This window comes from Lactuca serriola, chromosome 6 (assembly GCF_051521515.1).
Source record: "Lactuca serriola cultivar US96UC23 chromosome 6, Lser_US96UC23_V15, whole genome shotgun sequence".
In the NCBI taxonomy this organism is placed as follows: Eukaryota; Viridiplantae; Streptophyta; class Magnoliopsida; order Asterales; family Asteraceae; genus Lactuca; species Lactuca serriola.
In genome coordinates this window covers 123964996-123986024 of record NC_136413.1, presented here as the reverse complement: position 1 = coordinate 123986024, position 21029 = coordinate 123964996, and positions in this window count along the sequence as shown.

The window sequence follows — 21029 nt, the reverse complement described above, 5'->3', positions numbered from 1 at the left end:
CAATGCAATTACCCAATCTGAGTGTTCCATAGAAACCTTAACTGACGGTTCTATTTTCGAGATAAAAACATTAAACGTGCAAAACTCCTAATGAGCATTATGTACCTCATTCTTTGCATGAAGTTGAGCTCTAGTTAACACACCATCGTGTGGATTTCTAAGCACTTGTTCTTTTGGATGATTTCTTTCTCCAATGGTGGATATGTTGGATCAAAATCTAACGGTGCATCTTCAAACATTTCTTAATTCTCTGAACCTCCAATAGAAATATTATCGTTTAAATCATGAAAAATTTCATCTTGATTATTATTTGAGACATTTAGCTCCCCCTCAACAATTTGATTTACATGTTGCTCCCCCTCAACGTCAGCATCCATTCTTCTATTCTCCCCTTCGAAAGAATGCTCCCCTTCAATATGAGAATTTGAATGCAAGTGCTCCCCCTCCACTTGATCATTTGGCATCCTTTCGTTATTTCCAAAAGATGGTGATGTCGAGTTGTCAACAACATCTTGAGTAAATATCGAACAATTAGAATGTTTTGATGACTCCGAAAGTTGATTATCCTGAGCATTGATTTCAGCATCCGCAGTCCTATCTGGAACACCAAAACTTAAATCATAATCAAAATCAGACGCATTAAAACTTTCAGATTCATCTTTTGAGTCATTAAGTATTGGTCGTTGTTTGAAACACTTGTCAACTTGTTTGATATAATAATGTCGAACGTAAGATTGAATGTTTCTTTAATTTTCCTTGTTCGCCTATTCAACACTCGATATGCAACCGAATTATGCGAATAACCCAAGAAAATTCCTTCGTCAGCTTTGGACTGAAATTTCGAAAGATTATCCTTGAGATTCAAGATAAAACACCTGCAACCAAAAACATGAAAGAATTTGACATTAGGTTTTCGGTTATTGATTATTTCATTCGAAGTAATGTTGATTTTTCGATGAATAAAAGACCTGTTTTGAGTAAAACATGCACTTGTGACTGCTTCGACGCAATGATATTGAGGAAGGTTCGCATAGATAAGCATTGTTCTTGCTGCTTCACAAAGAGATCGATTTCGCCTTTCAACAACACCATTTTGTTGAGATGTGTAAGGCAATGAAAAATTATGGGAAATTCCCTTGTCAATTAAAAACAAATCAATAACATTTTTCTTAAGTTCTAAACCATTATCACTCTTGATTTTTTGTACTTTTTCTTCAAGCTTGTTTCTAACTTTTTGATAAAATAAATCTTTATTTGAGCAACTTCTGATTTTAACCTGAGAAAATAAACCCAAGTAAATCGATAAAAATAATCAACAATGACTAAAATGTATCGTTTCTTGTTGAGAATTTCAATTGTCGATGGTCCACATAAGTCTACGTGAAGTAATTCCAATGGTTCGACAATCTTCGAATCTATGATAATCGGATGACCTTGCTTATGCTGCTTCCCTTGTTCACATGCTGCACAAAAAGTATCGTTATCAAACTTTAAAACAAGTAAACCTCTTACCAAATCCTGAACCACCAATGTGTTCAAATTTCAAAAGTTCAAGTGTGATAGCCTTTGATCCTAAAGCTAGCTAATATCTGATGAACCTTTCGAAAGTAAACACACATAGGGAATACCAATAATAGGTTTGATGTCAAGAGTGAACATGTCTCCATTTCTTTTGGATTTGAGCAAAACTTCTTTTGTATTGACATTCGAAATAATGCTTCCTTCTTCATTAAACACAACTTGAGTACCTTTGCCCACAACAAGTTGTGAAACACTAATCAAATTATGTTGAAGATCATCGACATAAGCAATGCGATTTATAGTAAACTTCCCATTTGTGACTTTACCATATCCTTTCACTTGACACTTTCGATTGTTACCAAAATTCACAACACCAACATTTTCCAATTATCGATAATAACATAAATTCTCTTTCCTTCCAGTCATGTGACTAGAGCAACCACTATCAATATACCAATTTTAATCATATTGCTCGTCACATAAAACCTGCAATCAGTGGAAAATTTTAGGTACCCGAGGTTGTTTAGGTCCTTTATGATTAGTTTGAAACACATTGTGAAATGAAGATCCTAAAATCCAATTACAAACTTTTGATTTAACGCTACCAATTAAGTCCACTTCATTTGGTAAAGGCTCAGATACATAATTTTTTGATAGTTTAGGACTTTCAGTGACTTTCACCTTTGCTTTCTCAGAATGTGGTTTTGTTACCTTTTCTTTCGAAACAGAGCCATACCTTTACTTAATATGTTGATTCTTTCGATGATGAACTGACATTCGAAATTTCATTCAAATTCTTTTCATTTGCATTTTTGATTTGTTGTTGAGATTATTTTCTTGTTTGATAACACTTTCCTTTGCCTTCGAGCCAATAATCGGAATTTTTCTCACTAGATCTTCCCTTGATAAACGAAAATTTAAAGGCTTCTTGTGTTGGGGGATTGGAAAATTTTGGTAGTTGTGGTGTGAATTTGACATTTCGTTTTGAGTGAAATTTATTTACCTTTTGTGTTTCAACCTTTGACTCAAAACACTTTTAAGACTTGTTCATTGAGAATGAATTGGTTTTAGATGGTAATGTTTTTGAAAAACCATTACTGAAAGACCGTGTTTGATTATCAAAATGAGGTTTCCTCAAAGATGATGACTTTTTCGAATTTAAAAATTTGTTGTCATGAGATGTGTGATTTTGAGTTTGTGACAAAAACTTAGTTTCTCAATTATGTATTTTCGAAACATCAACAAGTGAAGTTGATTGAGACAGATGCATTTTAGAAAAAGTTGGATTTTTCTTTATGTTTGAACTAGATGAAGACATTGTCTTAACTGGTTCTGACATTTTCTTTTCAGTTCTTTTCTTTTGCAAATCATTTTGTTTCTTTCGAGACTCAACAATTTGCCAAAATATTTTCATTCTTGCCTGTCTCTTTGATACTCCATTTTCTTTCGAAACTTTGTCAATTTGATCCTAAAATTATTTTGAATTTATTTTCACATTTTCTGTTTTAACTTCCAATTGTGTTTCAACTTCTTTCGAGATTGTTGATTTTTCAATCCATGTTCTTTAAGGTTTTTGTCTTTGAAAAATGTATGAATTCTTTGTTTGATTACTTTCGACAACACTTTGATTTGAGAAAAACCATCCTTTGAAGTTTGTTTATTGTCTTCATCTACTAATTTTTTAAATTCAAGTTTGATTTTCTCAAAATTTCCAAACGTAACAAATACTTGATTTGGAAAAATAACATCATCTGTGCACTTGAAATTGGGATACACAACCGTATTTTTTTTCAAGATAATCCACACCTTTTTCGTTGAACACTTTGTCAAAAATCTCTGTTCCACCATACACCTGATCAACAACAACTCTTGAGTTGTAACATTCTTTTGAAACATCTTTTGTTGTGTTCCTGTCTTTTGAACTTTCGTCATCATCACTACTGTTAGTTTGACTATCTCTAACACTAACATGATCTAAATCACAAACTTTTGAAGTGGAGGCTAGATCGGTGTCAGTCTTAGCTAACAAATCATTGTATTTTTCTTTTCCTCTACTCAAACATGTGGCATTAATGACAGACAACTGTGAACAATCAACATCTTCAATTTACTTGATTTCGCTAAAATTGTCACAATTATTTTTAAGATTAGCAAAATTATATTGATTGTCGGATTTTGAATTCTCAGTTCTTTTCAAAATTTGAAATTGTTTGTTTTTGGTTAAGGTTTCATTCACAATGTCAACTAATTCATTAGAATCCATACATTCATCAATTTTGACAATTCCATATGCATATCGATTATCTAGAACTTTATCAAAATTTGAAATATTCTTTTCGCAATCATTAGAAGTTTCATATACTTTTTGTCTTTCAAAAACAAAGAATGGTAGAAGCTTCCTATGTTTTTCTCTACTAATTTCACACCGATGATGTAATTCAGTTAATTTTCCATAGAGTCTCTTAGCAGTATTACAATAGATGTTCCTCTGTTTCAATAGAATCTTATTATCAGTGCTAAGATTATATCTATCTATCATAATATTTGTAATCTGCAGCTCTAAACAATCTATCTTAGACTTCTTTTTTTCCAGGATTCTTTGAGTTTCTAGCAACTGAGTACTAGCTTTCTTAGCTTCATTGCTAGCAGAAATAACAAGATTATTCACATAAGTAACAGAAGCATCAAACTTAGTTAATACAAAATTATAAGCAAATGAAGGAATGTTAAAAGATTGAAGTAGAGAATATACCTTTGCAGTCATTGGTGCATTATCTCCTGAGTTTGAAACAAATCATTTGCCTGTAACATTCTCTTCTTCGACATACTTGTACCTTGCATACATGGCCCCATGGGTTGGATTTCTCATCACTTCATCATCAGACCCCGATGACCATATCTGATGCATACCTTCATCTTCATCTTCTCCTCTAGCCACAATTGAAAGATTTATTGACTTTTTCCTGATTTCCTCCAGCTTCTCAGGGTAATAAGCCTCATCCTTCATTATGTTCTTCTTCTCTTCTTTCTTTCTCAGCATACAATCATTTTCCATGTGGTTTGCTCCATGACAATAATAACAATCCATACCCGAGTCACCATTCAGCTTCTTTTCTTGTTTCGATTCCTCATTTTTTACCTCTTTCTTCTCAAACCTCTTCTCCTCACTAGCTTTCCCAAAATAACTTCCCTTTGTTTCTCCAGCCTTCATCTTCATATTAAATGGCTTCTTGTAAAACTCTTTCACCTTGTTGTTGGAGTAGAATGCAATAACTTCATCATCTGAATTAACAATAAGACCTTCTTCATCTGAAACCTCATTGTCAACAACTTCCTTCTCACTTTCTCTACCATTGACCCAAAATGATCTTTGACTCTTCTGCCATTTCATTCACTTCAGTTTCATGAGCTTTTAGCTGATTGTAAACATCATTTAAGGGAAAAAATCGATGCCATGCTGTATCTTAATAATCAAGCCTACGTTCCTCCATTCTTTTTGAAGACCCATTACAAACGTAATGGTGTATTCCATGTTTGTCCTTTTAATTCCATACCTTGTGCACTTGTAGATAAGCTTGTTCAGACGATCATAATTCAATCACCCATTATTTCTCCATCCTTCTGCTTGAATTCTCTTAATTCAATCACACACTATTTCACAGAACTGATGTTGGTTTTCTCACTCCCCTGGTACTTTTCCTTCAATGCATTCAAGATCTTTTTTGAAGTTTTGCAAGTGCGAACATGATTATACACAATAGGAGGAAGAGCACCACGAAGCTCTCTCATGCATTTCTTCTCATACTACTTCAACCATTCATTTGGTTCAGTAACACTTGGAGTTGATGAAGAAGTACCAATGCTTTCCATAGAGGAAGATGGAATTATATCATTTGTAATGCATTTTCATAGCTCTTCATCTATGTCGTTCAAGTAATCCTCCATTCGCTCAGCCCACTGATCGTAATACTCTGGAATCAACATAGGAATCTTCGTATATGATCCAACGAGATGAGAATAAGATGTCATCGTGTTCATGTTGAAATTAGCCATGGATGTACGGATGAATTCACAGAAGAACGTCAGAAATTTGAGAATAAACGGATGAATTGAATAGAAAAACTTCATAAATTTAAGAATAAATAGATGAATTGAACAGAAAGAACAAGAAGAACACTTGATTATACAAAGTTGTTGCAGAATCAAATCACAACTGAAGATCCAGGGTGATTTTGAGTATCAAATGAGTAGAAATTTTTGAATCCAAGATAAGATTCAAAATACGATTGATACAAAATGAAAATCATATCATTGCAGTATGATTCCTGCTCTGATACGAATTGAATAAGAGATTTAATCGAGTATGAATGTAATCAGAGTAATCAAAATAGCATGAACACGAAGAGTAAATAAGATCTGGTTTATAGTTCCATTATACTTTCACATACACAAAGATTATTAGATGGAAAGACCTCGAAAAGTTCTTATCTAACCCTGAGTACAACCCTATTTATAGGAGAATCGGAAAGTATACAAAAAATACTAACAACTAAACATAAAGACTTCCAAACTATTATGCCTTAGCAAATAGATAAAATAAGTTTCGGAACTGACTCAAATAACTTCGACACGTTACAACATATTTGACACTAACATATTATTAAGTGGAGATGTATAGTTTTTAGCTTACGAATCAGTTGTGCATTGGTTTACCCAAACACATATCATAACTGGGTGTTATAAAGAGTAATTACATGCATGATTTGGTTAGTAAAATGTATGACTATATAGTCAAAGTAATTTGTTCCGATTGCATTAATAGGAAAATTGATATCTTTAGACTCCTCGATGACTTCTTACCAACATCTAAAGTGCTTAGACCAGCCCGGACTAACTTAATGTTTTCAGTAGTTGTCTGAATTCAGTTGTCATAAATCAGGAAATCGAGAAAAAACATCTTGGACTATGAAATTTATTCAAATCCATGTCTCATGTCCATAAGATATCATCTAGAACGAAGGAATAGTTTCTCACTTATCTAAGGGACAATTTTTAATTTGAACCAGTGTTCGAAGGTGGCTTTAGAAAGCACACTTTGTTGTCTAGTTCAAGGTTTATACTTGCAGTTGTACTTATAGACTTATCTAAGTGGGAGACTATTGGATTAAGGTGTCTAAGCCAATAACTAAATAGGTATATCCTTCTAGTTAGAAGCAAAGTCATCTTTGGGTTACCCTCATAACAAGAACCCATTACAATGACATTTAAAGAGAGAAGGATATACATTTAATATTTAATTATATGATTAATAAATTGTAATAAATTATTTGGGATTATATTATGGTTAGTATATTAATTGGAAATAAACAATTCATTTTTTAATTTATAAAGTTAATAAATTAATAAGAAACCATTAGGAATTGATTAATTATTTATTAGAATTATTCTAGAATTAATTCAGTATTAATTAGAATTAATTAAAGGCCCTATGGTTGAATTGTAATTGTTTATAATTAAACAAGGAAATAAAATTCTACAACCCATATAGTGGTGAACGAAATTTGGGAGTAGTCTAGGGTTTATGGATTATTCCTAAATCTAATAAGGAATCCATATTTTTTTCAAAAGGATAAGGATTCCATACTTTTTTGAAAGAGGATAAGGATTCCATATTTAAATAGAATAAATTTGAATATTTTATTATTTAAATCTAGGGTTTTCCTTGTCTCGTCCACACTATAAATAGGACCCTGATACTCTGACCGAAAATATGCTGTCTCATCTTTGCTCTAGTCTTCTAGTTCTAGGGTTTGGGTGTGAGCAATTAGAGGCATCATCCTTTTGATGTTACGATTTCTAAGACCCTACACTACAACAAGATTGAAGAGATTTGTTTACTACAACAAATCAAAGGTATGTAACCCTAAACTATGTAATTTTGAAATTTTAATAGGTTTATGCTAGGTTTAATTGTTCATTGTATGTTGTTATCAAGGTATATAACATAGATCTTTTATAGGATGCCTGTACTCTATTAATTGTTAATTATTTTATGCATTGTACAATTTTTTCCTATAAAAACCAACATGTTAGGGATCAATGCAAGTTTCCTAAGTTGAAAGATGTTAGAATGGTAGAGATTTTATGGTTGAATGTTACGAATCTTGTGTTACTTCTAGATACAATTTTTTTTCTTATATAGGTTCAATTCCTGATGTGATGAGCAAAGAGGCTCATAACAATAAGGTTATTCCTATTTATAAAAAGATTCAAATGTTTGATTAGAGGCATGTTGCAGCTGAGCTACAAGCAAATTGTTATGTGAATGTGGTTACGAGAAGAGCCTGTGGTGGAAAAAGAAAAGGAAAAGTCGTTAAGGAGGTTGTTATTAAAATTCCTAATAAGAAAATGAGACTTTAAATGAAAGTGAAGCCTTCCTTTGTAGATGAATAGATGGATAATGATGTTGATGAGCCAAAAATAAATGACATTCGTGTTATGCCCGATGTAAAGAATGAAGAAGATACTGTGAGATCTCCGAAGCTTCAAAACACCTCTAAGCCTACAACAACAACTATCACTTCGATGACCACTGATATTACAAAGTCTTCAAAATTCCAAAGCTATCATTTGTTCAAACAACTACCACTTATTCAATCCCAACCCAAACTGAGAATGAAATTTTAAGACTGTTCTCGATAATCCAATTCCTAATCTAATAAACCCAATCTCCTATTTTTTCACTGATTCCTAAACATATATCTACAAATAAACCAATTCAAACTCAACTAATGATAATTATACCCATTATTACTTCTTTTCCTTAAATAACTCCAACCATGGTTGAATCTACAATTCCACCCGATACAACAACTGTAACCACTACCACTTTTATTTAGACTCCAGCTCTGGATGGTACTAATTATTGGATTAGGTGTCTAAGCCCATAACTATAATAGGTATATACTTAACCTGATAGTAGCATGGTCCTTTTGGGTTTCCTTCACTAGAACAATCTAGTAGGATGGATATTGTAGAAAGAGGTTATTTGTGATTTATTAATATATTAAAACTACAATATATTAATGGAGAAATCATATTATTTAATTAGTATTGATCAAGAATTAATTTGGAATTAATTTAGTGATCAAAAGAGACTAATTAAATTAATAGAGACTGATTATGTAAATCATTGATACATATGGTTTGGGCTATTGACACATGATGGACTAAGCTTATGTGAGAGTCCGTGAAGAGTTACACCATATGAGATATGGATCATAAGCCATAGTGTAAGAATTAGGGTTACACATGACTCTTGGAATTCTACACCATATATATATATATATATATATATATATATATATATATATATATATATATATACATATGAGATATGGATCATAAGCCATAGTGTAAGAATTAGGGTTACACATGACTCTTGGAATTCTACACCATATATATATATATATATATATATATATATATATATATATATATATATATATATATATAAGTAACCTCTTGGCCAAAATCGGATGCACAAGTGTTGTAGCAAGAGTATAGCCGATTTACGGTGTTACTAACCTCTCTCTCATTGTCTTCCAATAGTTGGTGGTGTTTGTGACTTATTAGAGGCATCACATTTGAGGTGCTAAACTCTTGAAAGGCCAAATTCAACAAGCTACAACATGTGGTAATCTTCTAAATAGTTTTATGGTTCAAATATCAAGTTGTATGCTAAATAGGCTTCATGATTTGGAAACAAGAAATTTGCAAGTATAACTAGAGAAAACTTAGATCCAAAGCATTAGGGTTGTATGTGCACCATAAGGATGTTATATTTCTCAATACCCATCAATGGTATCAGTGTCTAGGGTAGTTTTTTGTTATATTGATGCATGGTTGTTTTTTAAAGCTAAAAATGTCACATTTCTGGCCTCTGACTGATGAACTCGACGAGTCCAATGATTTGACTCGACGAGTTCACTCACAGACTGGCAACTCGACGAGTCCAGTTCATGCACTCGATGAGTACAATCATCTACTTGCAGATTTTCAAGCCTTTTGCCCAGAATTGGATTAGGATCATTACCACAAACTGTTTGGTATCAAAAAATTCATTTTTTGATGATATGGTAGTGATTATCCTCATCCGATTAAAGGACAATTATCAAATTTTAAGATAATAAGTTGATTATTTGTATTATTTCATTTGAATTGCCTTGCTATGTGAGTTAGATTAGATCAACTTGGTAAATAATAAATTATACAATAATTTAATTAGTTATATTTGATCTAAATGGTTGTTAAAGAGAGCTTCATAACTTGTCCTCAAGTTATGAAATATGAGAAGTCTCATTCATGAACATTAAACTCATAAGTTATAGAAACCAAAAGTTTTGAATAGTTACAAAACTTGCCCTCAAGTTTTGGCATTTGTAAAGTCTCACTTATGAAACATTCAATTCCAAACCTTAGAATTTTAAAAGTTTAAAATTCAACCCTTATACTATTTTAATATTAAAAGTTAATACTTATATATATATATATATATATATATATATATATATATATATATATATATGTATAAGACTAGTCATTCTTACCATGCGTAGGCCTCATTCACGAAGTCGGTCTATAAGGAGGTATAAGGAAATTACCTATAAAATGGCGATTGAATGGGTGTCCACTGTCACCCACCGCCTCCTTGACTGGTCGAGGGTCGTTAGGCGAACGGATAGGATAGGAAATTCATTCTCATTAAAAGTATAATGATGATTATAAAGTAACTAAATATTTTATAAAATTCTCAATCTTATTTACTTTAGGAAAACTGTGAAAATGATGCTATTCCATGAAATTGCACTATGCACCTTGTCAAGTTGTTAGTGGAGCATGTGTAGTTAACCGGCACACTAGCTTTGAATAACAAGGGTGGCGAAGGGTAGCTTGATGTTTGTCATAGATCAATGGAATGTGTGTGTTTAATCGGCACATTGATTAGGAGATAAATAATATCGAGAGTACCAAGTATATTTGCATGGTTATTCACACCTTTTTTGTGATCCTTGGTATCCCAGTCACAAACTTGAAAGGAATAATCGAGATTTAAACATGCCATTGAAAAGTTCAATGAATCTCAAAAGAATCTAGGAATTTCAATTCATTTAAAACTTAATAGTAAGTTTCGTTTTTCATGGTGTAAATTGGTAAATTGTCATATACCTAGCTTCAAATATTTTGCAATTGGATTACGACATCCCTTTTCCGAATTGTAAAATATTGTGTTGGGTCCTAGCCTTAAATATTACATTGGGTTGTTATATTAAGGATTCTTATCGAATCTAAACTTTGTCTTTCCTTTTCAGATGTCTTCCAACACCGCTTCTGGATCAACCCCTTCTAGCTCTTTCTCCCTCATGAACATGTGTGGGAGGGTCATCTTTGATGGTTTGAAATTCAATGACTGGATTCGGAACATTAGGATGGTCACTCGTTACGAGGACAAGGAATATGTCCTCGATAAAGAGCTTAAGGAGATTGATGAAGCAACTGCTACTCTTAAAGAAGTTTCTAAATATAGGACTCATGAGAAGGACGCCACAAAGGTGTCATGTATCATGTTCGCCATTATGACAGTTGAACTTCAAAAGTCCTATGGGGACTACTACCCTTTCGAGATGCAGAAAGACTTGATCGAAAGATACCATCAAAGTGCTCGACAGGAAAGGTATGAAATCATTGCCTCCATGATTACAATAAGAAGAAGGATGGAGAGTCCATCGCTGCCCACTTTCAAAAGATACAAAGGTTAGTGGACCGCTTGATGAAGTTGAATGTCAACCTCGACAAAGAGTTGGCCATTGATATTATACCACACTCTTTGCCTCCTTTTTATTGTTAGTTTCATATGACTTATCATTGTTGGATAAGGTGTCTAAGTCCATAACTATTTCTGGTATGTACTTGACCTGACCCGACATGGTCCATTTGGGTTGCATGGCACCATGCAATTGGATAGACTAAATGAGAGAAATAACATTGTGCTTTATTAATATATTATAAGTTCTAATATATTAATAGTATTATTTAATTAGTATTGAACAAGAATTAATTTGGAATTAATTAAGTGATCAAAAGATAACTAATTAAATATATGGGTTGATTAGGTAAATCATCCATAGCTTCTATAGTGGGCTAAGAGGCTCCATGGATTATCAAGTTGGGTTAAACCCATAGGATGCTCCATGGATGCTCCATGGGAGTTACAAACCCATGGGTCATGGAAATGAATAGTCATGACACATTAGGGTTTACATGGTGTAACTCTAGATGTGTCAACACTATATAAAGAACATGTTCTCCATCAAAATCGGCTACACACAAGAAACAAGAGGGCTAGGCCGATTTTTGCAAGTGTAATATTCTCTCAAAGTTTACTCCTTTTCATTTGGTGTTGCGTGAAACATTTGAGGCATCACACTTGGGGTGCTAGGCTCACGAGGTTTCAAGGATCATAAGGAACAACAAGGTAAGTTATTCTATCTTTCATTCAAGTTAAAAATTGTTCCCCATGTATTCTAGATAGGAATATAACCTTGGAATTCAACTTTGCATGATAATTACACAAACATAGATCCAAGGTTATTAGGGTTGCATGTACACTTAGGAAGTGTTAGAATGCTCAAAACCCATCAGTGGTATCAGAGCCTAGGCTTGTTTGTTGATTTTTGTGCAAACTGTTGAAAAAAATCGTTTTTCTGTTTTTTGCTCGTATGAACTCGCCGAGTCCATGGGGGGACTCGACGAGTCCATGAACAAATGCAAGCTACTCGTCGAGTCTGTTCTTGCACTCGACGAGTAGAGGCTGCAGTCTTCAGAAATTCGACTTTTGTTGCTGGAAATGGACTAGAAACATTACTCTAAACTGTTTTGGTACTTGAAAACTTGTTTTAGATGGTGTAATGTTTATACTAATCCATTTGCAATGGCAATTATCAAAATTACAAAGTTTTTAAGTGTAATTTTTTATTCTTGAAATGTTCATATTCTTGTTCTTGAACTTATGAAGATTAGATGATCAGAGGAATTGCTTGTAAACTTCATGGTAGTTTAATTCATGATCATAAAGTGTTTTAATGGAGTCCATAACTTGTCCTCAAGTTATGGAAAACCAAAAGTCACACTTTTATTAAAGCCATTAAAAGAACACTAGAGTTATAAAAATGAATTGTCTTCATTTTTATTACTCAATTAAATTCATAAGTTATAAGAAATGAAAAGTTTTGAAAGTTTACAAAACTTGCCCTCAAGTTTTGGAACAAGTAAAGTCATGATTATATCTTTAGTTCCAACCCTTAGAATTTTAAAAGTTAAAATTCAACCCTTATACTTTATAATATTATAAGTTTATATATATATATATATATATATATATATATATATATATATATATATATATATATATATATATATATATATATATGTATAAGATCAAGTCGTCTTACCGCTAGTACGCCTCATTCACGAAGCCGGTCTATAAGGGGAGTATAAGGTTGTTTCCTATAAAATGGCAACTCAATGGGTGTCCACTCTCACCCACCGCTTCCTTGATCGGTGGAGGGTCGTTAGCTGAACGGGTAAGACAAGGACTTATAAATTCTCATTAAAAGTATGATGAATATTATAAAGTAACTAAATGTTTTGTTAAATTCCCAATCTTAGTTACTTTAGGAAAAATGTGAATAAGGTTCTAATCCATGAAATTACGCTTTACACTTTGTTTAAGTCGTTGGTGGAGCGTGTGTGGTTAACCGACACACTAACTTGGACTTAACAAGGTAGGTAAAGGGTGATTTAAGGTTTATAATAGTATCGGTGGAGTGTGTGTGGTTTACCGGCACATCGATTGAGTGATAAACTTTAAAGGGTACCAAGTGATTTGCATGGTTACTTCACACCTCGTTTTGTGATCCTCGATATCCCAGTCACAAAACTTGGAGGGCACACTCGAGATTGAAACATGCCTTTGAAAAGTTCATTGAATCTCCAAAGAATCTAGAATTTCTAAGAACCAATCAAAAACCTAATATTTAACATTTCGTTTTTCATGGTGGAAATTGGTGAATCGTCATTCACCTACCTTTCAAATATGTTATAGCTTGGATTACGACATACCTCTTCTAAGTCATAATATATTGTGATTGGATCCTAGCCTTAATATTACATTTGGGTGTTTTATTAAGGACTCTCTTAATATCTAAACTAATCTTGTCCTCTTCTTTCAGATGTCTTCAAACAATGCTGCTTCTGGCTCTAATCCTAATGGCTCCTTTACCCTTATGAACTTGTGTGGGAAAGTCAGTTTTGATGGATCCAACTTCAATGAATAGATCAAAAACATCAGGATGATTACCCACTACGAGGACAAAGAATATGTCCTTTACAAGGAGCTTAAGGAGATTGATGAGACCACTGCTACTCCCCAGGAGATCGCTGACTTCCGGGCACATGAAAGGGATGCTACAAAAGTGGCATGCATCATGTTGGCCACCATGACAGTGGAGCTCCAATAGTCCTATGGGGACTTCTACCCTTTTGAAATGCACTAAGATCTGATGGAAAGATACCATCACAGTGTACGACAAGAGAGGTATGAAATCATTTGCTCCATGATAACAACCATGATGAAGGACGGGGAATCCGTCACGAGCCACATGCAGAAAATGCAAAGGTATGTGGATCGGTTGCTGAAGCTTAATGTGAACTTCCCTAAGGAGCTTGCAATAGATATCATTTTGCACTCCTTACCATCGTGCTATGATCAATTCCACATGACATATCACATGAATAAGGAAGAGGTCACATTCAGCAAAGTTCAGGGACTTCTCAAGACCGCAGAAATAGGTCTTAAGGGGAAGTCGGTTGTTAACACTCCTACTCCAAACTCCGCCCCGGTTTTGGCAATCGGGAAAAGTCTAGGGAAGAAGAGGAAGAGCTCTTCAAAGGGTACCAAGGCTAGGACCCTTGATGGCTCTTCTTCAAGTGGAACCAAGAAAGGTTTCGTCACTCCTTCTTCTGACCCAAAAGAGGCTGAATGCTTCTATTGCCATAAACAAATCACATTGGAAGCAGAAGTGACCAAAATACCAGCAAGATGTGAAGGATGGGAAAGTTAAACCCAACCATGCAGGTATTTACACTATCTTATCTAATAACTCACCCCATTCTAACTCTTGGTTCCTTGATACCGGTTGTGGTATTCATATTTGTTCTAATTTGCAAGGACTAAGAAGAAATGAGAATGTGGAGCATGGAAGAATAAACTTAATCATGGGGAATAGGAAAGCTTTACCTGTCACCAAGATTGGAGTTTATACTTTATCGCTAAGTAGTGGGTTTAGTTTAGATTTGAATAAGTTTTGTTATTCGCTGGAAATGGCAAGATACATTATTTCCTTTCATGCATTGTATAAACAACGTTTCACATTTTCATTTGATAATGAAGTTGGTTCGATTAATGCTTTCTTTAATAATGTTCTTTATTTTAAAGCATTACCTTGTGATGGTGTGTATGAAACTCTATCTGTGGTTGATAATTTAGGAAATAATGTATTTTGTATTGATTCTGTTAATGATAATAACTTCGATAAAGCATCATTATGGCATTGTCGTCTTGGACATATAAGCAAGAAACACATAGGCCAACTCCAAAAGGATGGATTCTTGGAGTCATTTGACCTAAAGTCAAATGATAGTTGCGAGTCATGCTTACTTGGAAAAATGACAAAGTCACCCTTCACAGGTTCGTGTGAGAGGGGTGAAGGTTTGTTGGATCTTATACACACGGATGTGTGTGGAACCTTCAAACATGCCACAAAGGATGCTAATCGTTATTATTTGACTTTTACTGATGATTACAGTAGATATGGATATGTCTACTTATTCAAGCATAATTCAGAGACTTCCGAAAGGTTTAATGAATTTAAACAGGAATTCAAGAATCAATTGGGCAGGAACATTAAGATGCTTCGATCCGATCGAGGTGGTGAGTATCTTAGTTCAGAGTTCCTTGACTATCTTAGGGAATGTGGGATTGTCTCACAATTGACACCTCCCAGGACACCGCAGTTGAATGGTGTAGCTGAGAGGCGTAATCGAACCTTGTTAGATATGGTTCGTTCCATGATGAGTCGAGCTTCGCTACCAATCTCATTTTGGGGGTATGCCTTAGAGACTGTCGCCCATATCCTTAATCTGTTCCCTACAAAGAAAGTTGCCAAAACTCCTCACGAGATGTGGACTGGCAAAGTACCCAAACTAGACCACATCAAGATTTGGGGTTGCAAGGATTTCGTGAGACGCGAGACTCATGATAAGCTCGCACCTCGAAGCGAGAGGTGTATTTTCATCAGCTACCCACAACAATCCTTTGGTGACCTCTTCCACAAACCTAGTGAAAATGTGGTCTTTGTAGCTAGGAGGGCTTTCTTAAGAGAGAGAGAGAGAGAGAGAGAGAGAGAGAGTTCATAAGCCAAGGAAACAGTGGGAGGCAAGTTGAACTTGAAGAAATTCAAGAGTCAAGCGGTGAAGGAACTTCAAACCCTAGCACTCTACTTGAGGAGGAAACTCCTGTTGAGCCAATTGACAAGTCTGTACCTCTGAGGCATTCCACAAGGGTTAGGAATGCACATGAGCATTACTATGGATTCCATATTACTGCGGAAGGTGATACACTTATCAGTGATGAGACACTGATAGGTTTGGATGAACCTAATAGTTACGCGGAAGCCATGGTAGGACCTGAGTCAGCCAAGTGGAAAGAGGCAATGGACAGCGAGATACAATCCATGTATGACAATCAAGTTTGGAACTTGGTTAAGAATGTACCAGGTCGTAAGACTATAGGGTGCAAATGGATCTTCAAGAAGAAGGCCGACATGGATGGTAAGGTACACACTTATAAGGCATGACTAGTTGCAAAAGGTTTCTCACAAACTCCGGGAGTTGATTATGATGAGACCTTTTCTCCAGTGGCCAAGATTAAGTCTATTAGAGTTCTATTAGCCATAGCCACATTTCATAACTATGAAATATGGCAAATAGATGTCAAAACCGCTTTCCTTAATGGAAAGTTGGCTGAGGATGTTTACATGAGTCAGCTAGAGGGTTTTGTCAATACAGAGTACCCTAATAGAGTGTGTAAGCTTGAGAAATCCATTTATGGATTAAAGCAAGCACCTCGCAGATGGAATCTTTTCGTTGATGAGAAAGTCAAAGAATTTGGCTTTTCTAGGAGTAATGATGAATCTTGTGTATATGTCAAGGCTAGTGGGAGTATAGTTAGTTTTTTGGTATTGTATGTGGATGACATACTACTCATAGGAAATGACATCCCAACTCTGCCGGAAGTTAAGTCCTAGCTTGGGAAGTGTTTCTCTATGAAGGACCTCGGAGAAGCTACCTATATTCTAGGGATAAGGATCTTGAGAGACCGGAGTAAAAGACTAATTGGACTTAGTCAGAGTACCTACTTGGATAAGGTGCTGAAGAGATTCAGCATGCAGGACTCCAAGAAAGGAGAGTTACCCATCCAGAGTAACGCCATATTGAGTAAGACACAAAGCCCTATTACTGAGGCTGAGATAGCAGAAATGAGTTGAATACCTTATGTTTCGGCTGTAGGATCGATCATGTATGCAATGACATGTACTCGACCTGATGTAGCCTCTTCCTTGAGCATGGTTAGCAGGTATCAGGGGAACCCTGGCAAGGCACACTAGACTGCGGTAAAGAATATCCTCAAGTACCTACGGAGGACTAAGGACTGGGAACTTACCCTCAGTGGGAGTGATGACTTGAGAGTTGTAGGGTATAGTGATGCTAGCTTTCAGACTGATAAGGATAATTTCTGCTCTTAGTTAGACTGGGTCTTTACCTTAAACGGAGGAGCAATTTCTTGGAAGAGTTCCAAGCAAGAGACTGTGGCTGATTCAACTTGCGAATCAGAGTATATTATAGCTAGCGAGGCAGCAAAGGAGGCGAAATGGCTGAAGAACTTCGTTGGAGACCTTGGAGTTGTACCAGCTATTAAGGAGCCAATGGAAATTTTCTGTGATAGTGAAAGTGTAGTTGCCTTAGCCAAGGAACCAATGGATCACCGGAGATCCAGATACATCGACAGAAAATACCATTTCATCAGACATCGAATAGAAGAAGGACTCCTTGTGGCCAAGAGGGTATCATCGGATGAGAATCCAGCAGATCCCCTCACGAAGGGACTGACTCGGGTTAAGCATCTCCAGCATGATCGGAGCATAGGGCTGAAGGATGACATTAGATTTAGTAGTTAGATAACCTCAAAATTTGTAAAGTGTAATTGACATTAAATGATGAATAAAAGGTGTTTTATTTATGACTAAAGGGTTGCTATCTCTTGTCAATCGTTTACTATATTTCTTTTGCATGTTTTGACTTCCAGAATAATTATGTTTGGTATATCATATTATTCGAACCTCCACAGTCGGTCATATTTCGGAAGTAGGTATGAATCAAGACTGTCATGATTGGTTGCAGAGGTCTAAGGTGTTGGACATGGCTACAACAATCATGAGTGCTCATAAGTTCTGAGCATTGGACTCAACGCACGCTCACTGGAATCACTTCATGGAATTTATCTCGAGTGATCGTGAGACGGTAATATCATATAAGTCTTTAAACCTAGAGATATGATTTGTTACTTATGAGTTTTTTATGCATTGATTTTACGTAAACGCATTGGTAACTCGATGCTATAAAACGTGCTCTTGTGTATAATTCAATAAGTAGTAGAGCAAACATATGAGTCGAAGTTTATCTGTTCCTTCTTGGGTTAGAAGCTTATATCTGGGCCCCTCGATGATTTTTTTTGACCTATGTACCGGGCCCGATCAGAACTAAGTTGATGTGTTCGATTAAGTTCTTTGTCAAACAAATCGGAAATCGAGAAACAAACTGCTGGACAATAAGTAAGACATTGTTCCATGTATTTGTCCGACTGATATCTAGAACAGAGGATTATATGATCACTTATCTTAAATGGCGTATCATCATCTTCTCAGTTCCGAGAGACCTTGAAAGAGTTACGATTACCATTTGGTTCCTGAAGTATTACGGTTATAGTTATTAGACTTATCCAAGTGAGAGACTGTTGGATAAGGTGTCTAAGTCCATAACTATTTCTGGTATGTACTTGACCCGACCCGGCATGGTCCATTAGGGTTGCATGGCACCATGCAATTGGATAGACTAAATGAGAGAAATAACACTTGTGGTTTATTAATATATATTATAAGTTTTAATATATTAATAGTATTATTTAATTAGTATTGATAAAGAATTAATTTGGAATTAATTAAGTGATCAAAAGATAACTAATTAAATATATGGGTTGATTTGGTAAATCATCCATAAATTGTATAGTGGGCTAAGAGGCTCCATGGATTATCAAGTTGGGTTAAACCCATAGGATGCTCCATGGGAGTTACAAACCCATGGGTCATGGAAATGAAGAGTCATGACACATTAGGGTTTACATGGTGTAATCCTAGATGTGTCAACACTATATAAAGAACATGTTCTCCATCAAAATCGGCTACACACAAGAAACAAGAGGACTAGGCTGATTTTTCAAGTGTAATATTCTCTCAAAGTTTACTCCTTTGCATTTGGTGTTGTGTGAAGCATTTGAGGCATCACACTTGGGGTGCTAGGCTCACAAGGTTTCAAGGATCATAAGCAACAACAAGGTAAGTTATTCTATCTTTCATTCAAGTTAAAAATTGTTCCCCATGTATGCTAGATAGGAATATAATTGTGGAATTCAACTTTGCATGATAATTAGACCAACATAGATCCAAGGTTATTAGGGTTGCATGTACACTCAGGAGTGTTAGAATGCTCAAAACCCATCAATCATATGAAAAAGGAGGTGGTCACTCTAACCAAGGTTCAAGGCCTATTAGAACTACTGAAAGTAGTTTGAAAGGCAAATTTGTTTTTCCTACTCCTACTGCTGCTTCCCTAGTCCTAGCAATTGGACATGGGAAAGGGAAGAAGAGAAAGGCTCATGCTAAGAGCCAAAAGGGAAAGTCCCATGATGTATCCTCTTCTAATGGAACCAAACATGGTTTTGCTACTCCCTCTTGCAACCAAAAGGAAGCAAAGTGTTTCTACTGTCATGACAAAGGGCACTGGAAGCGAAGCTGCCCCAGATACTTGCAGGACATCTAGGATGGGAAGTTAAAACCCACCTATGCTGGTATCTACACTATTATGTCTAATAACTCATCACATGCTAATTCTTAGGACCTTGATATAGGTTGTGGTTTTCACATTTTTTCTGATTTGCATGGACTAAAAAGAAGTAGAGATATGGAGCACGGGAAGATAAACTTAATCACGAGGAATAGGAAAGTGTCTCCTGTCACCAACATGGAGTTTAATTTTTATTGCTTAGTAGTGGGTTAGAATTAGATTTCAATAATTGTTGCTACTCATCTGATATGGCGAGAAACATTATTTCCTTTCATGGTTTGTATAAACGAAGTTTTAGATTTTCATTTGATAATGAAATTGGTTCTATTAATACTTTTTATAATGGTATATTTTATTTTTAATGCATTGCCTTGTAATGGTATATATGAAACTATGATGGTTGTAGAAAAGGAAATAATGTATTGCACATCGATTCGTCCAATGGTTTGGAAAAGGCATACTTGTGGCATTGTCGTCTTGGACATGTCAACAAGAAGCATATAGCCCAACTCCAAAAGGATGGAGTCTTGGAGTCATTCGACTTAAAATCGGATGACACTAGCAAATCTTGTTTGCTTGGAAAGATGATGAAGTCACCCTTCACTAGTACTTCTGAAAGGGGTAAGGGTCTGTTGGATCTCATACACACTAATGTGTGTGGACCCTTCAGATCTACCACAAGGGATGCTAACTGCTTCTATGTGACTTTTACTGATGATTACAGTAGATATGGCTATATCTACTTAATCAAGCATAAGTTAGAAACCTTTGAAATGTTTAAAGAGTCTAAACAAGAAGTGGAGAATCAGTTGGGGAGGAAGATAAATATGCTCCGATACAATCGAGGTGGTGAGTATTTTAGTATCAATTTCCATGATTATCTTAAGGATTGTGGAATTGTTTCACAATTGACACCACCTAGGACACCACAGCTTAATGGTGTGTTTGAGAGGCACAATCGAACCTTGTTGGACATGGTTCGTTCCTTGATGAGTCGAGCTTTGTTACCTATCTCATTCTGGGGGTATGCCTAACAGACTGCCGCCCATATCCTTACTATAGTCCCAACTAAGAAGGTTACCAAAACACCTCACGAGATGTGGACAGGGAAGCTTCCCTCGTTAGCACATATAAAGGTTTGGGTTTTCGAGGCTTTCATAATATGGGAGACTCACGACAAGCTCGAACCTCGTACTGAGCGATGTATTTTC